The 11,342-nt window shown below is 36.0% G+C and overlaps 1 long non-coding RNA gene across 2 annotated transcripts; it reads left to right on the top strand.

Annotated features, from left to right (window-relative positions):
* Positions 1-5,837: 5,837 nt before the first annotated feature.
* Positions 5,838-9,990, top strand: LOC131314935 (uncharacterized). 2 transcript variants are annotated; one of them, XR_009196538.1, is made up of 3 exons: positions 5,838-6,099; positions 8,837-8,952; positions 9,615-9,990. It is a non-coding gene; the product is annotated as an uncharacterized LOC131314935 (long non-coding RNA). The 2 variants fall into 2 exon arrangements; XR_009196537.1 differs by lacking the exon at positions 5,838-6,099 and having other exon boundaries at positions 7,919-8,952.
* Positions 9,991-11,342: the final 1,352 nt, after the last annotated feature.

Here is an 11,342-nt window from a genome sequence, read left to right as displayed (position 1 = left end):
GGATCATCTTACCACTTGGGCTAGCTACGTATATATCTCGGTTTTATATGTGTTATTTTTCGCTTGGTCTTCGCCCTTCGGATAAGTGTATTTATATACTATGTTTTTGTTGGCGTTGCACCACTTCGTGTCCGTAATATTAATGTTGTGTAACTAGTGGACTATGGGCCGAGGTCTCATGCTGGGTGTGCATTGCTGTTCTGATACTTGTTTAAAGAAATATGACCCACAATAATATCCAGTACTACCACCGTCCCAAATTGTATATTCTTTCTTTTTTAAAACTTGCACTGTTTTCGGATAAAAAATAAAGTTTTGCTTATAATTTTATAATTTTTTGCAACAGTTAAAAAACTACTTGAAATCTTTAAATTAGTGCAGAAAAAAACAAACAAACAAAAAAACGCATGAAATTGGGTTTTTTTTAATTGCAAATAACATGACTTCTTCCAAAAAAAAAAAAACAACATATAATGTCGAACAGAGGGAGTTTATGGCACATGCAGGATTGTGTCTACTAGGGAGCCTGAATCCAGGGATAGAGGGAAAGGGGGGCACGTGCTCCCGCTCGAAACTAAAATAATTTTGTTATATTTTTGTATATTTTGCATAATTATGAAATTAAGTGTGCTACTACACATAAACAAGTGCATATATCTTGAATATATATATATATATATATATATATATATATAAAACTAGTTTTTATGTTTCAATTTCGTCATATAATGCATTTATACTTGTTGATTTTCGAACTGTTTGTCTACTTGGATCGATTCTCTCTTAATTGTACGTATTTTTAACCATCTAAGAGCAATATTTTAAAATAAATCATTAATAAAACTATATTGATCATTCTAAAACTTATCGATGTTCATGTAAAACATACTCTCAAATTTTGTCTTAGATTTTGTGCTTATTTTTACATAAATTAAGTGAAAGTATGTGTTATATATTTTTGTAGTTTGTATTGCATGCTTTAATTATATAACGATCTTATTGTGGTTAACTAGAAAAATAAATTTCCGCCACTATAATTAACAAAGTGACCCCACTAAAGAATATTTCTGAATCCGTCCCTACCTGAATCACGTGTATTTTCATATTGATAATTAAAAATATAACCTACCGTTGTATATTGCACTTGCGAGGTCCGAAGAAGAGACGATATAGTGTGTATGTGCATAGCTATCGTATAATTTTATACAGGCAACCAGAAAATGATTGGTGACTGGAAATTTTATGAATTTATACCCCACATATGGAAATTGTAAGAATTTTTTTTTACTACCAATCCCATTGAATTTTTTCTTAATTAATCTGAAAATTAGTAGTGTATACGCAGGAATATGTTATATGTGGAGTTGTGCAGTGGACTTGCAGGGACCAATCCCATTGAATTTTGATCCAAATTAATTAGTAGTTTTAAAATTTGCCAACTTTTAGTGTGCAAACATTGTAAAGCTATGCTCGGATCGATGTTTTATAGGAATTAATTTATTTAAATAGGAACTAACTGAAATGACGTACGACTCACAGTTAGATGATTCCGGCCACATGCAGCTTGTGATGCAAAACAGAAATATGAAGAATATAAATTAATTACGCATTATTTTGAGTTTATTATTTTGTTAGGAAATTTCGTTTTAGTTGTCTTTTGTTTTGACTACCTTATATTTTTTTCTAATATTCGATTTCCTAGTCAAAGTAGAATTTTTTATTTTTGGTATTTTTTGTTAATTTAATTGATTCTGCTTCCTTTTCAGACGAATCAATTAGGGTTAGAGTTTTTTCCTATATAATAAGTTGTAAGCCTTCGGACTAAGAGAATTGTTATTGAATTAAAGAAAAATTTAGAGTTTTCTCATTATCGTGTGTTCGAAGAGGGAGTACCTCTAGTTCATACCTATTCGTGTTTATATTTCAAAGAGAGAATCTTTAACATAAGCAAATTCGTAATTTCTTCTTGCAAATAGTTTCGTAAAAGGAGGCTGCGCTGCATCAGCTTGGAACATATCGAAACAGAAAAATTCTCCTAAAATTAACTTGTTCGATCAAGAAACGATCGACATCAATCAACACGTGGAGCTCGAGGTTCCGATCGAACATATTACAAATTAAAGAATATTGATCGATCAGATGGCACAATATTCTTATTTAGTTGATTGGAATGGAAACTACAAACTGGATCGGAGCATCTCTGATGCTATATATATTTAGTTAGTTAAAATAATAATACACATATGATTAGCATGCACTACAATACCAAGGAAAATGGTACAACCTGATCACAACCTGAGAAACTGATACTTGTATCCAAATGTAAGACATAAGGCCAAAAATTATTTAAGAGATATATATATATATAACAAAGACGCGTAAAACACCCATAACATAACACCTAGCTAAGTTCACATAGTATAACTGCATAGTACAGTATATCTTTAGACTTAGACTTTGCCATCACTATAACTGTTTTGTCTTTGGTGGGGGTTGGGATCCTGAATAGGGCCGGGCATGAATCGTAACATGGTATTAACTGGTGGTTCGTAGCGGTTTCAAAGTTCTCAAATGTTTCCTTCTCATTCTCGACGAGCAGCTGCCGCTTCTCTTTCTCTTTCCCATCAACCATCATTGTTCTCCTGTTTGTGGCTAAGCAAGAGCTCAATACCATCATCAGGAAAAAAGCAAGAACTAGCTAGAAACCTTATCCTCAAGCTCATAGTTTTTGCACTGTAATTCGTATGTATATATGGAAGAAAAAACAAAATTTTACATGAGATTAATTAGTTTGCCCATTAACCAAAAAACTCATTTTCAAATTAAGAAAACAGTATATGTAAGGACTTACCCGAATTAATGCAGGGTAATTGCTGTAGGGAAGAACAATGTTGTCGGGGATAAAAGGATGATTTTAACCTGTTTATAATATTAGGATTGAGAAAAATCTATCAAACTGCGAATCCAGTTTAAACCAATCCAAACCGAATGGTTTGTTAAGGTTTTTCAGTAGTGTGGTTTGGTTCCAGTTTAAAAAATTTAGAAACCGCGTTAAATGGTTTGGTCTGTGGATTTATGTTAATGGTTTCGGTTTCAAACCAATCTGAACCGTATATAGGTATAGTATATATACACATAACTCATTTAATTTAGATGCACCAAGTATACATGAAAATTATAGTCAAGTAATTTTCTAAATTAATAATTTACTCAATCCACCGTTTTATTCATTATTCATTTACTACCAAAATTATTTAGTATAAACTTCTATATATCACAACCCATTCCTATAATCTCAAAAGCACATATATAGTATATCTATCTTATAAAACAGAAGGGTCTTTAAAAATATTCCTAACAAAATATTCTCTCTCAATGGTTCAGATTAATTTCAAACACAAATTTTATCTACTTATACAAACAAATCTAACGGCCCAGATTTCTCTACCTTTCACATACAAACTAATGGCATGTTTTGTAAATAGCGTGCAATCCTGGGGCTTAAAATCCTAGGGCTTATATTGGAAACGTCTCCCAATAGAAAGGGTAATTTCAATAGATTTGTAAAATCAACACAATATACATCAATTGATTAATAGGCGAGGGAGGATTTTTGGAAAGTTTTGTGTTTAAATACATACAATAAACCGACTAATTTTACTGGAAGCTTGATTTTTTGCAATAATTTTTGATTGCTGATTTTTTAGCAATATAGTCTTTGGCGTTAATTTTTTTCAATTGTTTTTCTCTCTCTTCCTAAACGTTTTCTTTTCAGTTCTCTTTCATGTCTCCTTGACCCTCGCCTTCTCTTCGATTCTCTCTCCACAAGTATGGCTATCAGTTCTTTTGTCCTCTACCCATGGTTAATTCTCGTCTTTTTTTGGCCAGTTCTTAGTGTTGGGTTATAATTGAGAGTTGGAGTTAACAACAACCATATTGCACAGGTACAAGATTTATTTTTTGGATTTGATTTCTCAAACTTTGTCTTTGAAGCTTTAGCTTCAGTTAAAAGGATAGATTTATTTTAGATTTATGTGCCAAGAAATTTATGATTTCATATTATTTTGTTGCCCTAGCTTGAATGAAAAAACACACATTACCGTAGCCACATAAGCTTTAGCTTAAGCTTGCATGAAAAACACATTTTCCATCACATGGGATATAGATACTAGGTTTGCATCTAAAATAGATTTTTGGTTGCGTTCAATACATGCATACAATATATAATTTTTTTTTTTACTTTTATGCTCTTTTCTTCAAAACATATTTTCATCAAAACATTGGTAGGGTGACCATGGACTATACTGGCTAATTTTTCGGAAAGTGAAAAAATAGTTAGTTTTTTATTCAACAAGTTTCTACCAGTTGTAACACCATTTATTTGACTCTCATTTTTTTGGTGTGTGTTTAGAATTATAGGATAAATAGTTAGAATGAAATTAATATAAAGTTAATATGGTGCGTGGAACATGTCTCTCGATTTCAAGGGCTTCAAAATTTGAATCACTCAAACCCTGTCCTCATTTCAGCGATGGCGATTTCTTCGTGACTCTCTCTCTCTCTCTCTCTCTCTCTCTCTCTCTCTCTCTCTCTCTCTGTTTTTGTTGGCCGTTGTCAAACCCTGTCCTCATTTCAATGATGGCGATTTAGTATTTTGAGCCATTAGCTAGTAAGTGCCGTAGGCACAGACAATTCCAACAGGGATGCGTAGTGCCGTAGGCATAGGCAAGCAATTAGCTAGCAAGTGCCGTAGGCACAGGCAAGCACTAGTAGATATATAATGCTCCATTTAGTGAATACTGATTCCACGGCTCAATTAATTCCTAAATTTTTCTATAAATAAAAACCAATTCTTAGTTTATGTCCGCAACTTTGAGTACTTTAAATAGTTTGCGAGGATGATATCTCAATTTCAAATAAACCAAGGTTCGAAACTGAAACCAAACCGTAGTCTAATGGTTTAGATTGATTTGGTTCTATATTTTTTGTGGGTTGGTTTGGTTCTTCAAATACATAATCTGTATATAATGGTTTGATTTTTAGTTTACTATATCCCCAGGCCGCCTATAAAGGAACCAAGTTTTGAATTGTGGCTTACACTTTGGCCATCTCCAGACGATAATGCCCCCGAGTTCAGAAACTAGCCAATTGCATTTACTTCTTTAGGGTTTTAGGCGTTCTTGTCATTTCGCGCTTAAAAGTGGTAGGCCATAGACACTATTTAGGTTATTTACGAATTACTTTAACGGGTTTTCTGACTTTCGATGTTTTCCGTCTGCATCCCGATTTTTCTACACTATTTTGTCACGTAGTGGTGTTGGGCTTGGGGGCTTTTCGGTAAAATTGCCTCCTCCGGTTACTGTACACGCGGGAATAAAGCTTGGAATCCAGGCGGTTTGTCCCTTGGAATTCATTTTTTCCCTTTTTTTATACAACCATGCTACTTGCACATACAAAAGATAATGCTCTTCCAATTTTTTTTTTGATCATTAATGCTCTTCCAATTCACTTGTTGAAGTCTTCCTCTCTTCCCATTTTGGGTTTTCATTCATCCGGCCACCACCATCTCTGCGACGGACGGCCAAGCAGGCGTCTCAAAGCAGATGATGCCCAATCAGCTGCTGGAGGAGAAGTGGAGCCGGCGGGGGTGATCTGTTGTTGTTCTTCTTCTTCTTCGTCTTCTTCTTCTTTTTGATTCGTTATCTCTACTTATGATTGCTGGTAAACTACATTTCGCCATCATCGTTCCACAATCGAGACCAACAGAAACAAAAACCCTAAACTATGGCTCTCTCTCTCTCTCTCTCTCTCTCTCTCTCTCTCTCTCTTGCTGAACTTGTGAAAGACGTCGACAATGATGGTATCATCGATCGATTCGTCTTGCTCCCGTTGATCGATCGTCTTGCTCGTAGTCAAATCTCTCTCTCTCTCTCTCTCTCTCTCTCTCTCTCTCTCTCTCTCTCTCTCTCTCTCTCTCTCTCTCTCTCTCTCCAGTTTCGGTTTCAGAACTTCACGTACCATCGACTGCCGATTTGTCCACCGATCGCCACTGCCACTTCCAATCATCACCACCGCCTCTAAACTTCATCACTTTTGCAAGTATACATTTTCTCCCTCTTTCTAGTTGATTATATTTGCATATTTTTGTGTAAATATGCATGTATATACACAATAGATTTGGGACAGGTTACAGGGGTTTCTTTCTTGGACGATTTATCATTCTTGCATTGTGAATTTGGTTTAAAATCCTTGATGATATTTAAAGTACATTCTTCGCTTATTCTATTGCCGCTAAAATCGTTTAAAACCATCGACTAATTGGTTGTAGATTTTTTGCTCCCTATGAAATTGTCTTCATGTTTTAAGGCTGAAATCTGTTTCCCCAAAAAATGAGAGACGTGTGAGGACCAATTTCGTGATTTCTGTGCTCTATGATGTCAATAATTTGTAATGATTCTGTAGATTCAAGCACTGTCTCTGTCGCAGAATAGGGAAAGCTCTGCCCTTTCGTGTTTGGTCAAGAATTAAAAACATAAGTGCAAGAATATGGTGTCGTGGTGGCATCATCTCTGGCACAAAATATGGAAAGCTCCACCCTTTCGTTTTTATTCAAGGATTAAAAAGATAAGTGCAAAAACAAAACCTTTAGGCTCTAGGCACAATATTAAAAAGATAAGTGCAAAAACAAAACCTTTAGGCTGAAAGAAACTCAGAATGTCCAGGCCCTTCTTATTCTTCATCTTTAAGCACTCTAAGCATGATAGACTAAGTAGCCACTTTAGCTCGCTCACTTGGGAAGGATGATATATAGGAATCGGTAACTCGATATGCTTGAAATAACTTGAAAGGTAACAATAAAATAGGGAAAGCTCTGCCCTTTCATTTTTGGTCAAGAATTAAAAAGATAAGTGCAAGAAAATGGTGTCGTCGTGGCATCGTCTTTGACACAAAATAGGGAAAACTATTCAAGGATTAAAAAGGCCCTTCTTATTCTTCATCTTTAGGCCCTCTAAGCATGATAGGCCAAGTAGCTGCTTTAGCTCACTCACTTGGGAATGATGATATAGAGGAATCGGTAACTCGATATACTTGAAATGACGTGAAAGGAAACAATAATAAAACTTTCGTAGTGTTCCACGAAAACATAGGTTGAGAGCAGGCAAATACATTTCGTTCAGAGTTTTCGATGTAATTAACAGTAACGAACAACAAAAAACGTGAAAACTTAATACGTTCACATTTTACGACCTTTTCTTTCACCTGGGCTAAAAATGTAACGGGGCAAGCCAAGGAATAGATTTGTAACCTGACTAGCATGGCTTAAAGAGAAGTCATTGTTGGATGATGTGAAAAAACCTGTAGGATGAAAGGCAGTTTAGACACGAAAGATTAGGCAGCCACTTTAGCTCGCTCACGTGAGAAGGATGACATATATAGGAATCGATGACTCGATATACCCAAAATGACCTGAAAGGAAAGAGTAATGAAACTTTGGCAGTCTCAACAAAATAACGGGCTGAAAGCAAGCATAATTACCAGCAACAAACAAGAAAAAAATGTGAAAACTTAATGCCTTCACATTTTCCAGGTTCTCTAGCATCACATGATGATTCACATCTTCCAGATTCAAATGGCAAACCAAGGAATGAATTTGTAATTTGACTAGCATGATTTGTAGGGAAGTCGTTGTTGGATGACGCATAATAACGTGCTCACATCTTCCAGATCCAAGTGGCAAACCAAGGAATGAATTTGTAATCTGACTAGCATGGTTTGTAGGGAAGTCATTGTTGGATGATGCCCACTAACGCGAGCGCGCACACACACAAGAGATAAGGAATATTACCAAAAATCCATTCAAAATTGGCAAAAAAAACACATAAGTTTCGAATTAGTAAGGTTGACACGAGATCCTTCATGGTTGATGTAAGCCAAGTCTGATTATTAAAAACTTTTTCCGAGTCTAAGGAAATTTCATTTCTCATATGATCTCACATGAAGTTGTTCAGAAGTTTATGTAAATACGACCATCGATCAAATGCTAACTTTAGGAGATTTGGTTCTGAAGTAGAGCCAAACACAGATTTATTCAATTCTTGTAGCTGCTTCATAGTTAGAAACAAGGCGAAGAATTACTTTTTGGAACAAAGGAAACAAAAGCTCATATGTGGCATGGCTTGATTAACTAAAAGCTCTTATATGGCATGGCTTAATTAACTAACTCCGCTGACGCTTTCTGGACAAATGATGCTAAAGAGTGTATGGGTTTACAATTTCCTTGCGAGTTGCCAAACCAAAATTTGTTCCTGTTATGGTCCCTCCCGAGTTGTTGATGAGGGGCTTTTTTACATCTCTTTTAGAGCATACCTTCAATAAGATTATAAGAGCTCAAACCAAGGACCTGACACGTATAAGCAAAACAAAATTACATGAACTCGGGGGAAATAGAGCTAAAAGTAGTTTAAGCTGCTTCATAGTCGGATGAATTTCATTTTTCTATTCCTTTCAGACAAGTTAACACTTCACATCAAGATTTCTCTTTTGGCTTGAAAAGCATGAACACATTTAAGAAATGAGGGGAAAAAACTTACCCTTGACAAATAATGGGGTCTTAAAGCATCAAGGCTTATGTATGCATAATGAAACGAATGTGTTCATAGAATCTAAAGACTTACATGCATAATGAAATGAATCTGTTCATAGCATTAAGACTTTCACGTTTTTTGTTGGCCTTTATTGGTGATTACGCTGAAAAGTTCGAAAGAGATGTATTCACATGCTTTCCGCCTGTGGTTATGTGGAGGAGTGCTAAAGTTTTGTTATTGTTACCTTTTAGGTCATTTCAGGTATATCGAGTTACCGATTCGTATATATCATCCTTTTCACGTGAGCGAGGTAGAGCGGTTGCTTAGCCTATCATGTTTAAAGTGCTTAAAGATGAAGAATAAGAAGGTATTGCATATTCTTACTTTCTTTCACGTTACAAGTTTTGTTTTTGTAGTTATCTTTTTGTTTTGTTTATCTATTGGCTAAAAAATGAAGAATAGGAAGGGATTAGAAATGCTTTTGCCTTACTTTTAATATTAAACGTATCGCTTAACCTGTTGATGTATGCATATCATATCATAACCGTACCTCCTACCTATGTTCGTGCTTTTTAGAGTACAATTACTTTAGGTGAGGTACAACTGTTCACGTAGCGAACGGCATATTGTTTTAAAATCACGTGTGCTATTGTAGTTTTCATGCATATGCCACCTTTCCCCATTTGTGTGGAGATCTTAATAAGATTAAAGGCCAAAGCAAAATGGTTTCTCGAAATTCCGTAAATAATGTAATCTCGTTGTACCACCCATAGAGCAAATGCTAAGAAAAAATTGCGGTGCAATTACATAAAGACAGTTCTTGTCTATTAAAAATAAGGGATGATTCAGATGAAATATATGTTTTCAGGGATCTAGATTTGGGTGGGCAATGTAGCTGAGATGTGTATGTAATTTTGGGAGGTTGATTTATGTCTTCATAGAGTTGTGGGATCACTTTCTTGCGTTTGTTGGTTAGAGTTTTTCCCTGTGGCTTATTGAGATTGTGTAAGTGTTTCTTTTGTTATCTAGGAGTGCAGGGTGCTGCCAATGAATTACAAAGCTTATGGTGTCTTGCATGTCGGTGTTGAAGAGAATTTTGTTTGTTGGGTTTTTTTACAACATACTTTCATTTTGATACAAGGGAAGAACGGAGAAGAAGAAGGCTGACTGGATAATGGACATACTAAACTGATATTCCCCTTGATTTTGGTGGTCTTTCACTTCTTTTCTGGTTTGTGTTGAAAGTGGTGGAGTTATTTTGGAGGCTTGGTCGTGTTTTAGATTTCGTTTTGGCAATTGATCGCTTTTTCGACAGTTGTGTCTCATTGTTCTTTTGGCTGCATATTGTGTTTTGAACGGATAAAAATTGATTCTTTGAGACATTTGTATATTAATTACATGCACAGTGATGATTTCTACATTATGCATTAGTATTTGATGGTGTATACTGACCATCATGAAGCCAGTGCTGTGTATCTTTCATTTGACCATTTGTGTACTACGTGAGTTGTCAGTTTAGGGTAGGTTGGCTGGTTCTGTGAACTCCAAAGATGTTAATTATGGAGGTTACTCATTTCGGGTTTTAAAGGTGCACCATTGTTGTGCCTTTCGCCGTCAATCAATGTATGAGCCTCTGTGCCTAACCTACACCTATGCGTGTTGCCCGGCCCAACCTTCTTGAAGCGTTAGTCACGTGCCTTGGTGCGCATTTGATAACTATGGTTCTTAGTCAACGAAACCAATGAATTGTGAGACACGTAGCAGATAGATTGCCAGACACGTATTCGAATGAAGATTGTAATTGTCGAATAATGGACAAAAGAAAGTATCGAACACGTTTCTGAGAGAGTTTGAGGAGTGTCGAGGTTGGACACGAACATGTGACATTCTTATGAGTTATGACAGATCTTGCTTCCTAGATTAAAAGGATGATTTCCTGATTAACCAAAAGTATCTCCATGTTGGGACAGTTTTTAAGGGACACATGTTTCCGAGAATGTTTGAGGAGTGTCGAGGTTGGACACGGACAAGTGACATTCTCTTGAGAGATCTTCCTTTTTAGATTAAAGGGTTGATGTCCAGATTGACTAGAAGTATCTCCATGTTGGATCAGTTTTTAAGGGATGACCTACTTTGTTGCGGAGCACGTACCCTGACACTAGTAACCAAAACAATCTGGTCCATGCTCACCTCTAGTTTATATATAGAGAATAAGATAGGGTTTTTGCAAATGGTAAATTTCATTTCACTACGCCAAATTTTAGCATTAGCGGCATGAGAAAACTGCCGTTAATAGTCCCAAAACTGCCGGTAATACTCAAAACCGCCGGTAATAGTTCAAAAACCGAGGGAAATAAACCGCCGGGAAAACAATTGTCGGAAAAACAAAAGTGGCATTAGAAAACCGCCGGTAATACTAAAAATGGCGGTAAAGAACCGCCGGTAATAATACCGCCGGCAATAAAATCGGTGGTTAAATTTTTTTGCTTTTCCTGTGACTCGAACCCGGAACCTCCGGATCTTTGAACGCGCGTGCGACCAACTCGGCTAACCCGCATTATGGTTCAACTAGGATAAATAATATTATTTATATTATACGGGTCGGTTTTATTATAAACGGCGGTAATAAACCACCGGTAATAAAAATAACCGTACATTCTACTTTTTCCGGCGGTAATTAAAAAACCGCCGGTAAAAGTCACTAAAAACGGCAGTCTTTGGATTACCGCCGTTTTAGGGTAATTATTACCGGCGGTC

Source organism: Rhododendron vialii, chromosome 13a (assembly GCF_030253575.1).
Source record: "Rhododendron vialii isolate Sample 1 chromosome 13a, ASM3025357v1".
In the NCBI taxonomy this organism is placed as follows: domain Eukaryota; kingdom Viridiplantae; phylum Streptophyta; class Magnoliopsida; order Ericales; family Ericaceae; genus Rhododendron; species Rhododendron vialii.
The sequence above is the reverse complement of the archived record's forward strand: the minus strand, read 5'-3'. Positions and strand labels throughout refer to the sequence as shown.